At 40.9% G+C, this 17,236-nt stretch overlaps 1 long non-coding RNA gene across 1 annotated transcript; it reads left to right on the top strand.

Moving 5' to 3' along the window:
- Positions 1–7,852: 7,852 nt before the first annotated feature.
- LOC118561576 lies at positions 7,853–11,758 on the top strand. Its single transcript, XR_004930146.1, has 2 exons — positions 7,853–7,886; positions 11,264–11,758. It is a non-coding gene; the product is annotated as an uncharacterized LOC118561576 (long non-coding RNA).
- Positions 11,759–17,236: the final 5,478 nt, after the last annotated feature.

Here is a 17,236-nt window from a genome sequence, read left to right as displayed (position 1 = left end):
GTTGTTTTGCATCGTCCACCAGCTCCTTACTCTATTTCTAGATCAGTTCTCGTACTCCTTATCTGATTTACTTGCTGCAGCAAGACTTCTGATTGCAAGGTTATTATAGAGGGGGATTTTAACATTCATGTTGACACTGAATATGATAACCTTAATGTAGCCTTTAAAACTATCCTAGATTTAATTGGTTTCCACAAAATGTGCATAAACCAACACACTTTTGTCTTCATACTTTGGACTTTGTGCTGACATATGGCATTGGTTGCGAAAAATTAACAGTATTTCCTTACAACCCTTTCTTATTTGACCATTTTTGAATAAACTTTACGTTCAATTTAACCGAGTTTTCCATCCACAAAAGAAGGTTTCATCATAGTAGATCCTTATCAGATAATGCTGTATCAAACTTTCAAGAGTCTGTGCCCCTTTTGATTCCCTCAGTATCACATACATGCCCAGCAGATGGCAATAATGTTGTTTCTTCCCAATCACAAATTGATGCGTTTGTTGACGGTGTCACTCCCTCATTGCGTTTTGCACTAGACAATGTAGCCCCCTTGGAAAAGAAGGTGATTATTCACAGGAAGCTCACTCCCTGGTTTATTAGGGCCTTAATAACAAAACAAAATTGGAGAGACAATGGCACTTTAAACATCTAGAGGAATCCTACCTAATCTGAAAAAATAAAACAGTCTGCTGTTGTACAAAAACACCTTTCAAAAAGTTAGATCAGCATATTTTTCATCATTAATAGAAGAGAATAAAAATAATCATAGGTTTCTCTTTAGTACAGTTGCCAAACTTAGCTAGAGTCATAGCTCTGTTGATCCATCCATTCCCTTAGCTCTCAGCAGTAATGACTTTATGGGATTCTTCATAAATAAAATTGATTATATTAAAAAGAAAATCATTGGCATCCTCCCAAACATGAATACTTTGTCCTCAGTAAGTGAGGCAGCATCAGATAAATCTTTAAAACCTGATCGGTGTTCGAATTGTGTAGATTCAGTAGAGCTTTCTGCGTTATCTAAACTTTTAGCTTCACCTAAACCTTCTACTTGTATGTTAGACCCAATCCCAACCAAGTTATTTAAGGAAATATTCCCCTTGATAAATGTCCCCATTTTAGACATGATTATTCTATCCTTAGTAAATTGATATGTACCACAAACTTTTAAAGTAGCTGTTAGGCACCAGAAACCCCGCGACCCCATCAGGGATTAAGCGGGTCAGAAAATGGATGGATGGATGGATGTTATTTAAACTTTACTTAAACCCTCTCTTGATCAAGATTACTTAATAAATTACAGACCTATATCTAATCTTTTTTTGTCAGGGTTTAGTTTTGACTTGGCTTTTGTTTACTATTAGTTTTCAGTTCTTCCTCCTTGTTAGGGTTTTAGTTATGATTTGACTTTATTTTCTGTTAGTTTTCAGCTCTTCCTCCTTGTTAGGGTTTTAGTTATGATTTTACTTTATTTTCTGTTAGTTTTCATCTCCTCCTCCCCCTCACTCAGCTTTCCCTTCACCCCCTCTGCAGTCAGTCACACCTGTTGGTTATTAATCAGTCAGACTCACTTCACCTGCCAGCCGCCCTACTTAAGCTTTCCTCAGCGTGCCATTGATTATTCCAGCCCCATCTGTGCAACTATCCTGTTGAGACTCAGATCTGCAAGTATTTACCCAGCCAAGCTATTTATCCTGTTGTGATTCTGACCAGCAAGGTTCCCTCTCTGCCGTGCTGTGGATCCTGTTGCTGTGCTCCTCTCTGCCGTGCTGTGGATCCTGTTGCTGTGCTCCTCTCTGCCATGCTGTGGATTCCGGCTGCTGTGCTCTGGTTCCCTCTCTGCCGTGCTGTGGATTCCGGCTGCTGTGCTCTGGTTCCCTCTCTGCCGTGCTGTGGATTCCGGCTGCTGTGCTCTGGTTCCCTCTCTACCGTGCTGTGGATTCCGGCTGCTGTGCTCTGGTTCCCTCTCTGCCATGTTGTGGATCCTGCTGCTGTGCTCTGGTTCCCTCTCTGCCGTGCTGTGGATTCTGCTGCTGTGCTCTGGTCTCCAAGAACTCTCCAGGCCGTCAGTTCCTGCCTTCATCTACACCCCTTTTCCAGTTTAGTCCTGCCTTTCTGGTTTCATCTTCCACTACTCCATCTACCTTTCAATAAACTCTCAATTTTAGCTCCGTGTGTGGTTCTGAGTTCATTGAAGACAAATCCTGACACCTTTCCTATTCAGAATTCTTGAGAAAATATTTGCTAATAATGTATGTGAACATTTACAAAGTAATGACCTATTTGAATAGTTTCAGTCAGGCTTTAGTGCTCATCATAGCACTGAAACAGCTCTGAAGGTCACTTTAATATTCTCATGTCCTCTGATAAGCCTCAGATAATGTCTGTACTTGTCCTGTTATATCTCAGTTCTGCATTTAACACAGTTGATCACAATATTCTCCTAGAAAGACTTGAACATACTGTAGGAATTATAAGGTGAAATCATTAGGCTGGTTTAAACTTATCTGTCTGACAAATTCCAGTTTGTTCATGTTAATAAAATATCTTCAAACTCTAGGGTCACTTGTGGAGTAACACAGGGGTCAGTCCTTGGGGCAATGCTCTTTACTAGATATATGCTTCTAATTGGTAAAATTATCAGACAGCGTGAGATTAATTTCAAATATAGATGACACTCATCTATATTCATCAATAAATCTTGATGAGTCCAATCAATTACTTTGACTACAGGCATGTCTTGATGAAATCAAAACATGGTTAACTTTCCTGCTTTTAAATTCTGACAAGACAGAAGTTGTAATCTTTGGACCAGAGTTCTCAAAAAATAAACTTCTTGATCAATCACTTAATCTGGATGACATTAAATTGTCCTCTGGTAATAAAGTAAAACACATTGGTGTTATTTTTGACCCAGACATGTCATTTAAATCCCATATTAAACAGGTTTCCAGGGTTTCTTTTTTCCCCTCCGAAACATTGTCATGATTAGAAATATTATGTCCAGGAGCTGTACCGGTACATTTTTGTAAAGAGAGAGCTGAGCCAAAAGGCAAAGCTCTTGAGTTACCAGTCGATCTACGTTCCTACCCTCATCTATGGTCATGAGCTGTGGGTCAAGACAGAAAGAATGACATCCCGGATACAAGCGGCCGAAATGAGTTTTCTCCGTAGTGTGTCTGGGCTCTCCCTTAGAGATAGGGTGAGGAGCTCAGTCATCTGGGAAGAACTCAGAGTAGTAGAGCCGCTGCTCTTCCATGTCGAGAGGAGCCAGTTGAGGTGGCTCGGGCATCTGGTTAGGATGCCTCCTGGACGCCTCCATGGTTAGGTGTTCCGGGCACGTCCCACCGGGAGGAGACCCAGGGGAAGACCCAGGACATGCTGGAGTGACTATGTTTCTCGGCTGGCCTGGGAACGCCTTGGGATTCCCTCGGAGGAGCTGGCCAAAGTGGCTGGGGAGAGGGACGTCTGGGCCTCCCTACTGAAGCTGCTACCCTCACAACCCGACCCCGGATAAACGGAAGATAATGGATGGATTGTCCAGGAGTGACGTTGGGAAAAACTAGTTCATGAATTTGTTACTTCAAGACTGGCCTATTGCAATTATCGACTATCAGGAAGTCCACAAAATGCAGTTCGGCTGATCCAAAATGCTGCAGCAAGACTTCTGATGAAAATCAACCAGAGGGGTCATATTTCTCCTATTTTAGCTTACCTTCATTGGCTTCATGTTAATCAAGAATATAATTTAAAATTCTCCTTCTCACATTTTCAGCCCTTAATAACCAAACTCCATCATATATCAGAGGTCTGATTACCCCGCATGTGCCTCACATAGCACTCTCAGACTGCAGGTCTACTGGTGGTTCCTAGAGTCTCTAAAATTAGATTGGGAGGCTGGTACCAAACGACTTTTAACTGTAAGTTTGAGCATGTCTAAGTTTGATCATGTCTCACCTTTTTTAAGCTCACTTCACTGGTTGCTGGTTTATTTTAGGATTTATTTTAAAATTATTTTATTTATTTTTAAGTCTTTAAATCGTCTTGACCCACCCTACATCTCTGAGCTCTTATGTATGTAATGCACCGTGCTCTCAGATCAGCTGAGCTTTTACTTTTGTAGGTGCTGAGAACCACGCGTAAGCTCAGAGAGGAGCATGCTTTCTCCATAGCCAGTCCTAAACTCTGGAATGATTACTCTATATCAGGCAGGCTTACTCTTTGACCATTTTTAAATATCTTTTAAAGACTCCTGGAGCTTAAGCGAAAATTCAGACTGAAGAAACTCTATTGCCTACCATCAATCAGAGACTCATCCGCCTCCGACGCAAGCCAGTCAGCTTTGAACTGCTCCTCCTCGAAGCCAATCAGCATCCTGGGTTCATCTTAAAAGAACTCCACATCCTTGTCTCATCCTTCTCCTCAGCGAGCAAGCAGTGGCTGCGTGTGTCTGGTTTGGACTCTGATGACCGGATTCAACCCACCTCCATCCCCTTCTCCACCATCGTAGCACAGCTCTGCCTGGCTTTCCTACGGTCCTCCTTCAACCTCGTCCCTATCAGAGTGTAATTCCTTCTGGACTCTTATGGAATTCCCAGTCACTCCTTAAAACGGTCCGGCAGAAGACCGCCATGTTGAGCCTGGTTCTGCCAGAGGTTTCTTCCCAAAGGGGAGTTTTTCCTCTCCACAGTCGCTTCATGCTTGCTCATCATGGACAGTTCATGCAAACCTGTGTTCATCCAATTTGGACAGCTAGCTCAAACAGATCATAATACGGACTGAGCAAACTTTATTTACCTCCACTCCACCACCACCCCGGGGGGAAATATCCCTCTTCTCATACGCCTGCTTATGCATATTGAAGTATAATTCAGCGTGAATTTTTCCTGCCGAGGTCTGAGCGCCAAACTCTTAAAATATTGTATCAATAAAATTCTTCTAATTGCCTTTTCCTTCTGTGTGAGTTTTTCAGATTGAAATCTTTTTACCTTAGCTTTTAATACTCAAGAGGATGTTGGTGTTTTTTGATTTTATTCCAGTTTTTCTGTTTATTTTCCTGTATTGTTTTTGTCAATATTACTGAATTAATGCTTTTTATATTAGTTTTTTAGTACAGCACTAGGATCTATGTGTGTTTAAAGTGCTTTATAAATAAAGTTGGATTGAATTGGACCAAATATGAAATCACATACCCGACACCAGACAAAAGACCAGACCCTAAACAGGTGTTAACAGACTGAACACTGAACTGATCAGCAAACTCTGCCCACCTATGGAATAAATGAGTGGTAATTTATCTTTAACACCATTATAGAATGTTGTCTATCTGAATTAGCACTATTTGAATCAACAAATCCTCTTTAATAGGCTAGTGAAACCTAACCAAACTACTAAGCAAAATTAAGACAAAAGAGACTCAGGAACTATGTACACACAAAAGAACAAACAAAATAGTTGAAAACCATCATCATAAGAATAATTCAGTGAATCTTGTGTTACGACCTGCCTAGGGTTGGCCAGACCATAACATATTAAAGAGTTGATCCATCCTCTTCCAATCCCAAGCAGCTCACAAATACAAAGTTGTATATGTTTAGAAAGTGATTTATTTTTTTGTAAATAGTTTTAAAGGTACAACACCAAAGTGGAGCAAACTTCAGAGAGAGCTATGTGCCGAAAATAAACAAAAGGCAACTGTCAAAAAAAAGAAATGAACCAACTTACCTATTGCAACATAAGTAAACAAATGACAGTCACCTTACCTCCCTAACTAAGAAAACAGGAGAAAACTTAAGTAACAGAAACGGCAGCTCACTCCTACAAGTTCCAGAACATTCAGAGAGCTAATAGTGTGGCTGGTTGGGAAGAGTGGAGGACGGGCCAAGAAGTCCACATCAGCAGTCTTTTATAGTTGTCACTTCCAGGAGGGCACCAATGGGACGTCTCCGTTGTCATTGTCCTGGAACCAATCAGCAACTGGCACCTGCACACTCAGTTACATAAAAACTTACAATGCCAATCGTAACACTTGGGTTCACTGCAGATCCAAGTTAACGAATCAAAGTACATGGAATGATCTTAAATTAGCAAAAGTAATTTAGAACAACATCTGATAAGTGTTCAACCCATTCACAATGCAACTTCAGGTTAGATAAAACATTTTTTGAGGAAATAATATTTTAAAGAATGATTTGCTAATTAAAAATCAATAAACTTTAGTACACTTGATTTTTATTAATATAATTATTTCTTCTGGAAATAATTAAGATTCAGATGGGTAACTTAGGAAGCTAGAGGAAGATGTAGCAAACAATTGATCGGAAACAACGTGTCAGGGCACTCCCGGGCAATGTTTACATTAGCTTGATGAGTTAACCTTATCTTACAGCATCAGAAACAGTCCAATTTTATCTTTGTTGGCCGGTATCACAACAGGTGTCACCTCGTAACTTCATCTAAGCCCTGTCCCTGAGAAGAGGAAGTCACTTTTTTCTACTCGGAAAAATCCTCCTCTGACCTACTTGACATAATCCACTTGAAATTGTCAGTAGATAAACAACAAGATGGTCTTACTTGGTTTCCAACATACAGTAGACCCATTTTGTTGGGGGGTATGGCTATTCTGGAGTGGAGAAATCCAACATAATGCTCTGGTAATACATTGGGCTCTAATTTCATCATAAAATATCAAATATCCACTAAATTGAATATGATTAATATTAAACCAAACTCTAAAAGATAATCAGGTAAGAAATAGGTGGTTTTGGCAAAATACCTCCACAGCACCCTCTACAAACACTAAAACAATCAGCCCTAAGCCATATTTTGAACACGGATTATAAAGTTTGTAACACATAGGGGGTTTCTCAAAACAAACAAAAAAATGTTCTGGGAGCCATGGTCAAACCCCACAGTAAATTGGCAATTTTGTCTTATTTACAAGGGTATCTTAGCAGATTTCTCCTATAGTTTTAGACTAACAGACTTAAAAATTACTTAGCATAGTTTTAGGCAATTGGAGATCAAAGGTTATCAAATAATTTTTACAGCATCAAAGCATGTGGGTGTGGTCAATTCTCAATATCTGAAATATCAACATAAAAGACAAAAGTGGAAAAACTTCCACACACAAGGTCATAGTGCCAATCATTTAGAGCAGGAAGCCACTTGTTTCATTGGTGGATGTCATCCTATTTTCCATTTTGACTAATACAAGTTTCAAGCAGTATCTGGTGACACAGTAATGTTGAATCCTACTCTGAACAGTGATTGTTGGCTGGACTGTGTGGGCATAACAGAGTGGTGAATTTCTATGGCTCACTTTTGCAAACAAATAAATCCCACATGCATGAGCCGACTGTTTTCTGAATGGATATGAATAATCTCTGTCAACCCACAAACAGGCAATTGGATTTCATTAGAATATGAAGCAGCTGTGTCCCTTAGAAAATTTCACAAAGCTAAATCAACCGACCAATACATTGGTATGGTAAATTAATGACATTACTTAACCACTGTCCACTGAGTACAAAGTGACAGCTTTCTTTGGTGAATGACTCTACCTGACAGTCTGTAGATATTTAAAATGATGTCTGATAACAGACAATAATTTCAAATTACGTTTTTAAAATACTACAGAAGTCTTTATTATTCATTCGCCACCAAACAGGAAGTGACTACCACTTTCTGTCATGATGATCAAATTAATGCCACATTTTGGAAACTTCTCACCAGAGCTAAAATGAGCCTAACAGAATATAATAATAACAAGACTTGCTTATACTACTGCCAAATGGCAATGTGTGGAATTGAGTGGCAGACTTACTGGAAGTGTTGAGGTGGTGATGCAGAACACCCGCAGTCCCAATGCAGCATTGAGGTGAGAGGGCCATTCAATGTTGGTTGCAGCTTTAATTATTATCAATATTTTTTTTCTTAGCTGCCTTTAACAGTTGTATTAGATTGCATAATTGTATTTCCCTAAGGGAGAATAACTTCCTCTCAAACAAAAGGCTGATGCACAGTGGTGTGATGAGAGTACTGACAAATGGAATTACTTAAAGCACAGTTTATTATTTTTTACATTAAATTAACCTGCAGATAGAGCTTCATAGAGACAAACTACCAAAGACAGTGCTTGCAAAATGTTCTAAAGTCAACCTTGCCTGAAACTCAGCTGTCAGTTACTCTCATTTGACAAGCATGATTCACATATATGCCTTCTCTCATTGGGGAGAGACAGCTCCTGAATGACCTGTCCTTAGAAGAAACTGGACAGCAGCTGCTGATGGGCACAGACGAGAGATAAAGAGTTAGAATGTGCATGTCAGTGAGTTGATGACTCAGGCCAAAAGTGGCTTTTCTTTTTCTTTTCACTTTTGTGAATTATCACCAGAAACATGCGTGTATGTGTGTTTAAAAACATATTTTTGCCAGGAGACTGCAGCACAGCAAATCCAATGAGGTTTCATATTGATGAAAAATGCTGATGAAATGCTGATGAAAAATTATATTTTGTAACTTGAACTCCACTGTTACAAAAGCCTTTGCTTATAGCAGGGCATTAATGACCTGACCACACGTCTATAAAGAAGTTCAATATGCATGTAAGAGCGCAGCATATTAAGATCAGAACAAGGATGTACAGCTGGACCTACCTTAGTCCTCAAGATAAGCAGCATGATATGGATTTTTTTGCGGATAGAACCATCTTTGATTAATTGTTTTGGAAAATTGTTTTTGGATAGGGGGACTACCACCCCAGTCTGCCAATCCAGGGGAACGGCCCCCGGTGTCCACACAATATTGCAGAGTTGCATTAATCAACACAACATCCAGAGCATTAGGGTACCCAGGGCAAATCTTATTCACCCCCGGGGCATTACCACCAAGGAGCTTTTTAACCTCCTCGGTGACCTCAGCACCAGAGATGGGAGAACCTGACCTGAAGTACCCAGGCTCTGCTTCCTCAATGGAAGCTGACTCCTATCAGCTGGTTCCGGAGTCCCACAGGCCAAGAAAGCCCGATAGGACTCCTTCTTCAGCTTGACAGCTTCCCTCACCACTGGTGTCCACTAGCGCGTTCGAGGGGTTGCCACCGCAACATGCACTGACAAACTTGCGGCCACAGCTCTGACTAGCCGCCTCAACAATAGAGGCACGGAACATGGCCAACTCAGATTCAATGTCCCCCACCTCCCTCGGAACGTCTTTAAAGTTCTCCCGGAGGTGGGAGTTAAAGCTCCGTCTCTCGGGGGACTCTGCCAGACATTCCCAGAAAACCTTCACAATATGTTTGGGACTAGGTCTGACCGGCTCCCCCACCCCCCAACCTTTGGTGCCAACTTACCACCAGGTAGGGGTCGGTGGAAAGCAAGACATGCAGCCGCATGTCAGATGAAACAATAACAAAGTCAATCATTGAACTACGGCCTAGGCTGTCCTGGTGCCAAGAGCACAAATGGACACCCTTATGCTTGAACATGGCGTCCGTTATAGACAACCCATGACGAGCAGAGAAGTCCAACAACAGAACACCCCTTGAGTTCAAATCAGGCGGGCCGTTCCTCCCAGAGTGAATGAGGCAAATATGGGATTTAAACTTTGAATGTAATTCAGGGAATTGTTTTAGTGCAACATTTTCAGAGAAGAAGAAAAAATATTAAACATTATATTTTATCCCGCTTTGTAAATAGGGGCGGGGGGGATACATTGCAATGAGCGATCAGAGAGGCTCTGCTCTGCTCTCTGACTACAGGTGGGTATCAGGACAAGGATGTAGTAGCTGTCTGTGAGACAGGGCTTGGGGAAGTTTAAAGATGCTCACAACAGCCCTCGCCTCTCCCCAAGACAACTGCAGAATAATTAGTGCTCTCATGAGAAGTCACAAAAACAGAAGAAAGTTGCTAGATTTTTTGTTCATCACCGTTTTGAAAAAAGGTAGCTGGATGGTCACTAAATGGTCTGAAAAGTCACTAAATGTAGCAAGAATTTCTGTAAATTGGCAGCTGTGAGCAGGTGCTTCCTCAGATTAGAAGGATTCCTGGCGCTGGTCTTGCACTTCACCTCACAGATATTGCAGGGCGAGGAATCTGAAGCACATTTTGAAAAGTGAAGCCATACTTTTCAGCATTTTGGTAAATGGTAAATGGCTTGTACTTGTATAGCACTTTAACTAGTAAATGCCTATAAATGTACAAAATTTGTGACAATTATAGCAAAATCATGCCAAAGAAGTTTTATGTCCAAGAATCTTTCCCTAAATATAAAAAAAATGTCATTTGGAGCGATTGTTAGGAATATGCTCGCCAAAAAGAGAATTATTTCCAAATGACCTATATATATTTGATAGTTAGAGGTAGGGCTGGACGATATAGAAAAAAAAGCATATTGATAAAATAGAAATCATTTTTATTTTAATTAACAAATTTAAAACATATATTTTAAGTGCAGCCCTGGCCATTTTATGCTGTTGCTTAGCGACCTATTTATAGATGCAGAACACACAAACCTTAAATTCAAACTCAACCCGTTATTCAACCAACTTTTTACCAAAACTACCAAAACTTTTTCTATTTTACTTTTTATTGACCCTATTTTTCTATCATCAATATACGTATAGCGATTAATATATATTGTTATTGAACAATATATATCAGCTTATTTGGTATTTTACTTATTTGATAGTCAAAAATCTATTAGTCTTACATAACAAAAAGTGATGGCTCAGGCAGATCTTTAGCTCTAGCAGTAGGCAAAATCCTCTTGAGGTGCCCTGATATAGGGGGCCGGCTCACCAGCGTTTGTTCTAATAAGGAAAATCTAAAATCGCTGTGGGGCACAAATACTATGGCCCCAAGCTGGGATCGACCAATCAGAATACCAGAAATGCACACGTTACGTTTACATTCTGCCAGATACTGTGCGACAGTCTAGTGTTAGTTGTCCTTGCTGGCTCACTGAAGGATTGATGTGAGTATTTTCTGTTCAATAAATTAACAGTATTAGTGAGCCTTTTTTGTATTTTTATGGATAAAATTAAATTACATTCAGCTTAAATAAAATGCCATTTGTAGTGTGTTGGTTTATGCTAATTTATCTGTTTCATTTAAAATTGATCAAAGTCAGGTTGTATGCATCACAAAAAACATTGTTGCTGCTAATAGATGTTGAGTTTTTGTGCCAGAGATGCCATTGGCAGTTAGTCTCATACAACAATTTCCCCAATTTCCATGTGTTTACCTCCACTTCAAACAGAAGCGGGATTTTCATGCAGGAAAAATGGAGCGTTCAAGCCTTTAATCAAAAATAAACCCAAACCAGCCCATCAAGACAAAAACAAATACATGAACTGCACCAAAACAAGGTATGTCTGAGAAGGGAAATGTTTATAAGTGCTGTAAGGAGAGGACTTTCTGTGTCTCATTTACAACGCTTCTTCTCTTCTGACAGCACTGTTTAAAGCGCAGAAAATACCAAATCAGACACGTCTTACATTGTGAGAAACACAATATTTTAAACAGAAAATGTTAAAAACACAACATGTTATATCATCACATTCTGGCCAACGATGCATTCATCTTAAAACAACAACCAGGAGCACGCTGGTACCGTCCTTTGCTCTATAATACTGGAGTGGTCAGATCAGACGAGGCTGCACTTAAAGAAGTGAAGATGAAGATGAACACATTGCAAAGGAAGAGCTACCATTCAGTTTGATACACTCTGCAAAAAAAAAAAAAAAAAAAAAAACTGAGCAGATATCACTCCCGACGTCAACCACGTCCGATACAAGGAGATGATTTTGAGTATCACAGGAGAAATGAAATCTGGTCTGGCCGAAGAAATCAGACGTGCCCCCTACATTATCAACGGCAATACAGATGTTCAAATGGAGTTTGAGATGGTTTATGGTTCAAAACCCATGAATAAGATGGTTGGGCAACCATAACTTAAACACAGCCATGCAGTTGGTGAGTAACAATTCTGCTTCTAAGTTTTTATTTTGTCTTGTTAAAAATTAATACCAGCTAAATAGTGGGAATGCTTATAGTTAGATTATTGGTGGAGATGAGAGTGGTTTTTACATGCTGATTGGAGTTTACAATTGCATTGACTCTTTAGGCCCGTTTACACTGCACTTTTTTAACTGAGCCGAGACCAGTCCGAGCTCGGTAACCGAGATAACTCTTGTGTGTAAATGGTCAGCAGACTGAACTGGACCGCGCTAGATATAACCAGACCACGCTAACTGCAGACCAGTTCCTGAGCAGGTCTCGGACTGTTTTTTTTTATCCCGGTTATCTGATTATTTGCTTTGCTATGTCCTGTCTTCTGAGCACTTTCTTCATATCAACCGAACTCTGAAAAACATGGATCTGGTAAGCTGGTCTCTCAATACTATTGATAAATTTTTTTCGACGGGTAGGCAACGGAAGGGGGACCCGTCTGGTCCTGATTTGACTTATTTTGTGAGATACACCCTAAATTCCTGGAGGAAAACGGTGTGTCTTTCGACCTTGTCATTCCTGGACGTTTGAAATTTTCACATTGGATTAAGGATACTGGGATCTCTACTTATTGGTTTTTGTGGATTTTTGAAGTATCGGCAAATACAGCGGATGTCGGAGCCATTTGGCCTTGATCAGGCTGCCGGCTGCATGACGCGCTCACTCTGGCTGTGAACGGACAAACCTGGCAGGTGAATGGAGCCAAGCCGTAAAGCTGGCTGCGCTGGAACGCAGACTGACTTTGGGGTTGAACTCAAGGGGAGATGGGATAAAATCTGGGAGTGAAGCGCGAAAAAGCCCAATAATTTGGAAAATTGGATTTATGTGGAGCCAGCAAAAGACTTAAAAGCTGACAGGAAAGGCAGTGCAGCTTGTCTCATAACAAATAACATATTTGGATTCCCTCCCTATCTTCTCCTGGATTGTTATGACGGAGTGCCCAGAAAAGCCCCCGGCTACCCCCCTCCCCCGCTGACACCTGAGGATGCTTCTCTGAACTGTGGGCTGGCTGATAACATCAAGGACAATGGCCTCTGGAGAGTGTTCACGGAGAAAAACACTTTCGCCCATACACACACGCATAACTGATACTCATAAAAACTGATGAATTACACTCACGCGACAGGTCTCAAATGTTTACCTTCTGCATACATGTTGTCTTGTGTTTATTTGTGCTTTTGTGCTATGAGGGTTTTTTTTGTGTCGGTTGTTTGTCTCTTTATAGGTGAGAGCATAAATAGGCAAACATCTGTCTCTTTTTTTTCTCTCCCCTCTTTCCCCCATGTTGTTGCTCTTTCTTCGAGAGTTTTCAAGGCAGCGCCTAGGGACCCCGTGTAAAGCGGGGTCTGGGGCAGTTTGGGGAACGCACCTCACGGCTAGCGCTCATGTAGCAGCGGCCGACTGTGTGTGTTCCTGGCAACGCAAGGCCTCAGTCAATCGTTCCCCCAAAATGTTTGTTAAGTGTATGTGATGGACGGTTGTACTGGAACTGAAATTTCGATTGTAATGCAAATTGCAGTTGACTAATAAAATTGATTGATTGATTGATTGATTGATAACGAAGAGCGCATGAGCAGACCGCGTCATCCCCTTACAGTCAGCTGACTGTCCGCGGTTTTTCCGGCGTGTCTGGCTGCACGCCCCGATTCACACTCCATTCAGACAAATTTCAGACATTCATAATAATACTAGCTTCCTTACCATGTCACACGATTTCCAGTGATGATTCTGCTTAGCAGTGTGATGAACCTCAGTGTCTGTTGTTGTTTCCTGCGTCTGTAAATCCTTATTAGACGTTTGTTTGTCTTATCCACATTCCAAAAGCCGACTCTGTCTAACCATAACATCCTGAATGATACGGGCGCCGCCATTTTGATTTGCCCGGTCCTGCCTTCAATCCCAGTGAGCAGCAGTACTGCAGATCGTCACTAGGAGGCGAGGAGCAACCAAGGAACCGGGATAGTGTGGTGTGTAAACGGTGGTCTGGGCTTGGTTAAATGATCCAAGCTCATACTGGTCTCTGCTCGGTAAAAAAGTGTAGTGTAAACGGGCCTTTTGTCTTATTATCCATTTGTTTAAAGGAGCAATAGGCAAAACTTAAATATTTTAGATAGAAAGGACTAAAAAATAACAAGGTGAAGAACTAAAGGTAATATTTCAGATGGACTATGGTACGACTTCACACCGCAGCTCTCTACGTTGTTCTCCAGTCTCTTGGCTGCATAGCCATGTATGTGCATGTGAACAGCTGCCACTCAGGGTTTAGCCCGTCCTTGCCCTAAAATACCACCATCAGAGCAGTGCAGTTTTGGAGCAACATGACGGAGAGCACCCCAGCAGATCAAATTGTTCTCTTGGTTACAGCATTATAAAGTTATGAGTTACTTACTTCACTTGAAATGTTCCTCTGAAAGGTGATGCTGTTTTGCTGTGTTTTTGTCCTTTACATATACGTGCATAGAAGGCAACACATCAGAAGGGAAAGGAGGGGCTGGGTTTTATTTTGGTCTACAGATAGTGCTCAAGTACCACCTAGTGGTGAAATATCACTTATTGCTCCTTTAAGGAGTACTAAAATCCACCATGGGTGGTTTTGAGAAACTGGGAGCAGAGGACAGTGGATGGATGAACCGGCTGGTTTGCTTTGGAGCAGATGGTGCGGAAGGAAACGGGGTGTCGTGGAGGTGTCATTGCTCTGCTCAAGGAAGAGGCTGGGGAGTATTTTCACTGACAAACATGATTCAAGGTATTTCTTGTTATTGTGTTTTCACTGTATGCATTGCATTTGTTTATGTGTTTTAGTATTGATATGCAATACTTGTGGTTTTTAGAGATTTTGGATATATTTTGTGCTATTGCTACAACTCTTTAACCAACTCTCACCAGATGGATTTCATTCCACAGAGCTCCACACGGCTCCACACATCCTTCTGGAATTGCTGCCTTTTCAATACAACATAAAATGGATGAGCCAATCAGGATCACCAGGCGGGATTTTTATAGATATGACGTATCAGAGAAGCAACTGTTTGAATTCAGAAAACGATCGCAGCGAGGTAGCAAACGGTAACAATCATGCTGCTATTTCATCAGTGTTGTCTAATCTACCAAATATTAATTATTTAAAAGAATACCAGAGAATGGCTTTGAAGGCTTTTGTTTTCCGATGTGAGTCGTTGAAGTAGCATGTCAGTAAAATGATGGACAAGTGATTTATCCAATCATATCCAAGGATTTTTGATAGGCCCTTCCTTCTGAAATACATCTCCAATGGAGCAATCCCAGATGGCTGTGTGGAGGTCTGCGGAACAGAGTCCATCTGACAAGAGTAAGGTTAAAAACTTTTTGTTCTGTGCTAAAAAAAAGAGCATCCTCTGCAGTACCAGTGCTATAAGCTATAAAAGTTAGCTTACAGCCCTGCATAATGCAGCTGGAAAACAGTACTGTGCGTTATAAATAAATGTTGCGACTACAGTACATGCTGGGTGCGATTTGCCGGGGGGGATCGGGAGGATTTACCCCCCCTCTGCTTGTGACGTCCCCCCCTCTGGTCATTCATGTTTTATCCCTGGGGGGGATACATTCCTCCCCCCCCTCTGGTCTGAATTTAAAAATGTATATAAATTAGGGCTGACAGTTTTAACGCGTAAGACCACAACGCCGACATTTTTTTGTCGGCGTTAATCGCGCGTCAAAACACACACACCGTTCGCTAATGTTTTTCCCCGCCGCGCTCCCGCACTGTGTTTCTTTTACCCTCGGCGCTTTCCGTAGTTTCAAGAGAGCTAGAGACTGTAGCAAAACAGACCCGTGCCCACTGTTGCACAGGCTGTTCATTTCATGCGACTTTGGGCTTCTTCTGTTCTAAAGGCGCTTGTAAATTTTATAAGTCACGGGTTGCGTTTTTTTTTTGGCACGTTTCTGAAAGTGAAATTGCTTATTTGGGCTCTAAAATAAGTGACGAAACAGCGGTTATTAAGAGACCTGCCTGCACTAGACAGTATCCAGCTGAAATATCCCTCCGCCATAGGAGCCGACGGTAGTAAAGGCAGACAGAGCAACTCTGCACGTATTTTATGCAGTTTACGGTGCAATAACCGGTGATAACTGCTGAAAGTAGATTACTTGGTGCAGATCACCATTTTGAGCAGAGGTTGGTTCGGAAGATGAGCTTTTAACACGCTGATAACATTGCAGAAACCCAACCCATAAACCTTTAATGCTTATAATTTTTTTCTCTGTATTTGACAAACTAAGGCTGAATTACATTGCCAAACGAAGGACCTGGAGTTACTAAACAGTTGCTAAACAGTCTCTTTCAGGGTACTAAGCTCCTGCCCAGTTGCAAGCAAAGTGTAAGACTGGAATGACCCGGAGATTTAAAACCTTTTTCCAGGCTTAAACTGTATAAATATGGATATAAACAGCAAGCAAAAATATTGTTGGTGTGAAAGCTCAGAATTAGATGTGTGTGAGAGAGAGTAAAAAAACGAACAATAAAACTTATGACTTTATTGAAATGTAAAATTTTTATTAATGCCTAATACCATGTCTATCTTTGTTTAAGAGGCAAAAAAATATATTGGGATGGTCTTTATTTACAAATTTATTTACACATTGTGTAAACATCAGGGCGTCATGATTAGTGATTTAGCCATAGTCCAGAGTTTAACATTTGGCACTAGGATGTTTTCATTCCAATTCTCAAAAGTGCTTGAAAAATCACAAAATAGATATATTTTTGGTATTTTTTTAGTGTCATTTATTGCAAAATTGCATATTAAAATGCCCAAACAGGCTATTACACTTTCAGAAATAAAAGGATAAAACATACAATTAATTTGCAATTAATCTCGAGTTACCTATCGACATTATGTGATTAATCGAGGAAATGATCCCCCCCTCTGTTTTTTTTGCAAATCGCACACTGAGTACATGCATTAACAGATATATAGGTGGCAACAAACAAACAAAAAAATACAAACACTTCAGTAATAGACATTTACAAACAGTGGTGTCATTGACTAGGCTTCAGAACCCAGGCCACAACACATAAGAGAGAGACTGTCTCTGTCTCTCTCCGAGGTCGGTCGTGTCTTTTCTCTCTCTGCAGCTTTTACCCCCCCCCCCCTCTCCTGCTTTGCTATGTCTTGTGTTCTGAGCACTTTCTTCATATCAACCAAACTCTGAAAAACATGGATCTGGTAAGCTGGTCTCTCAA

The sequence above is a fragment of the Fundulus heteroclitus genome, unplaced genomic scaffold (assembly GCF_011125445.2).
Source record: "Fundulus heteroclitus isolate FHET01 unplaced genomic scaffold, MU-UCD_Fhet_4.1 scaffold_67, whole genome shotgun sequence".
NCBI lineage: Eukaryota > Metazoa > Chordata > Actinopteri > Cyprinodontiformes > Fundulidae > Fundulus > Fundulus heteroclitus.
The sequence above is the reverse complement of the archived record's forward strand: the minus strand, read 5'-3'. Positions and strand labels throughout refer to the sequence as shown.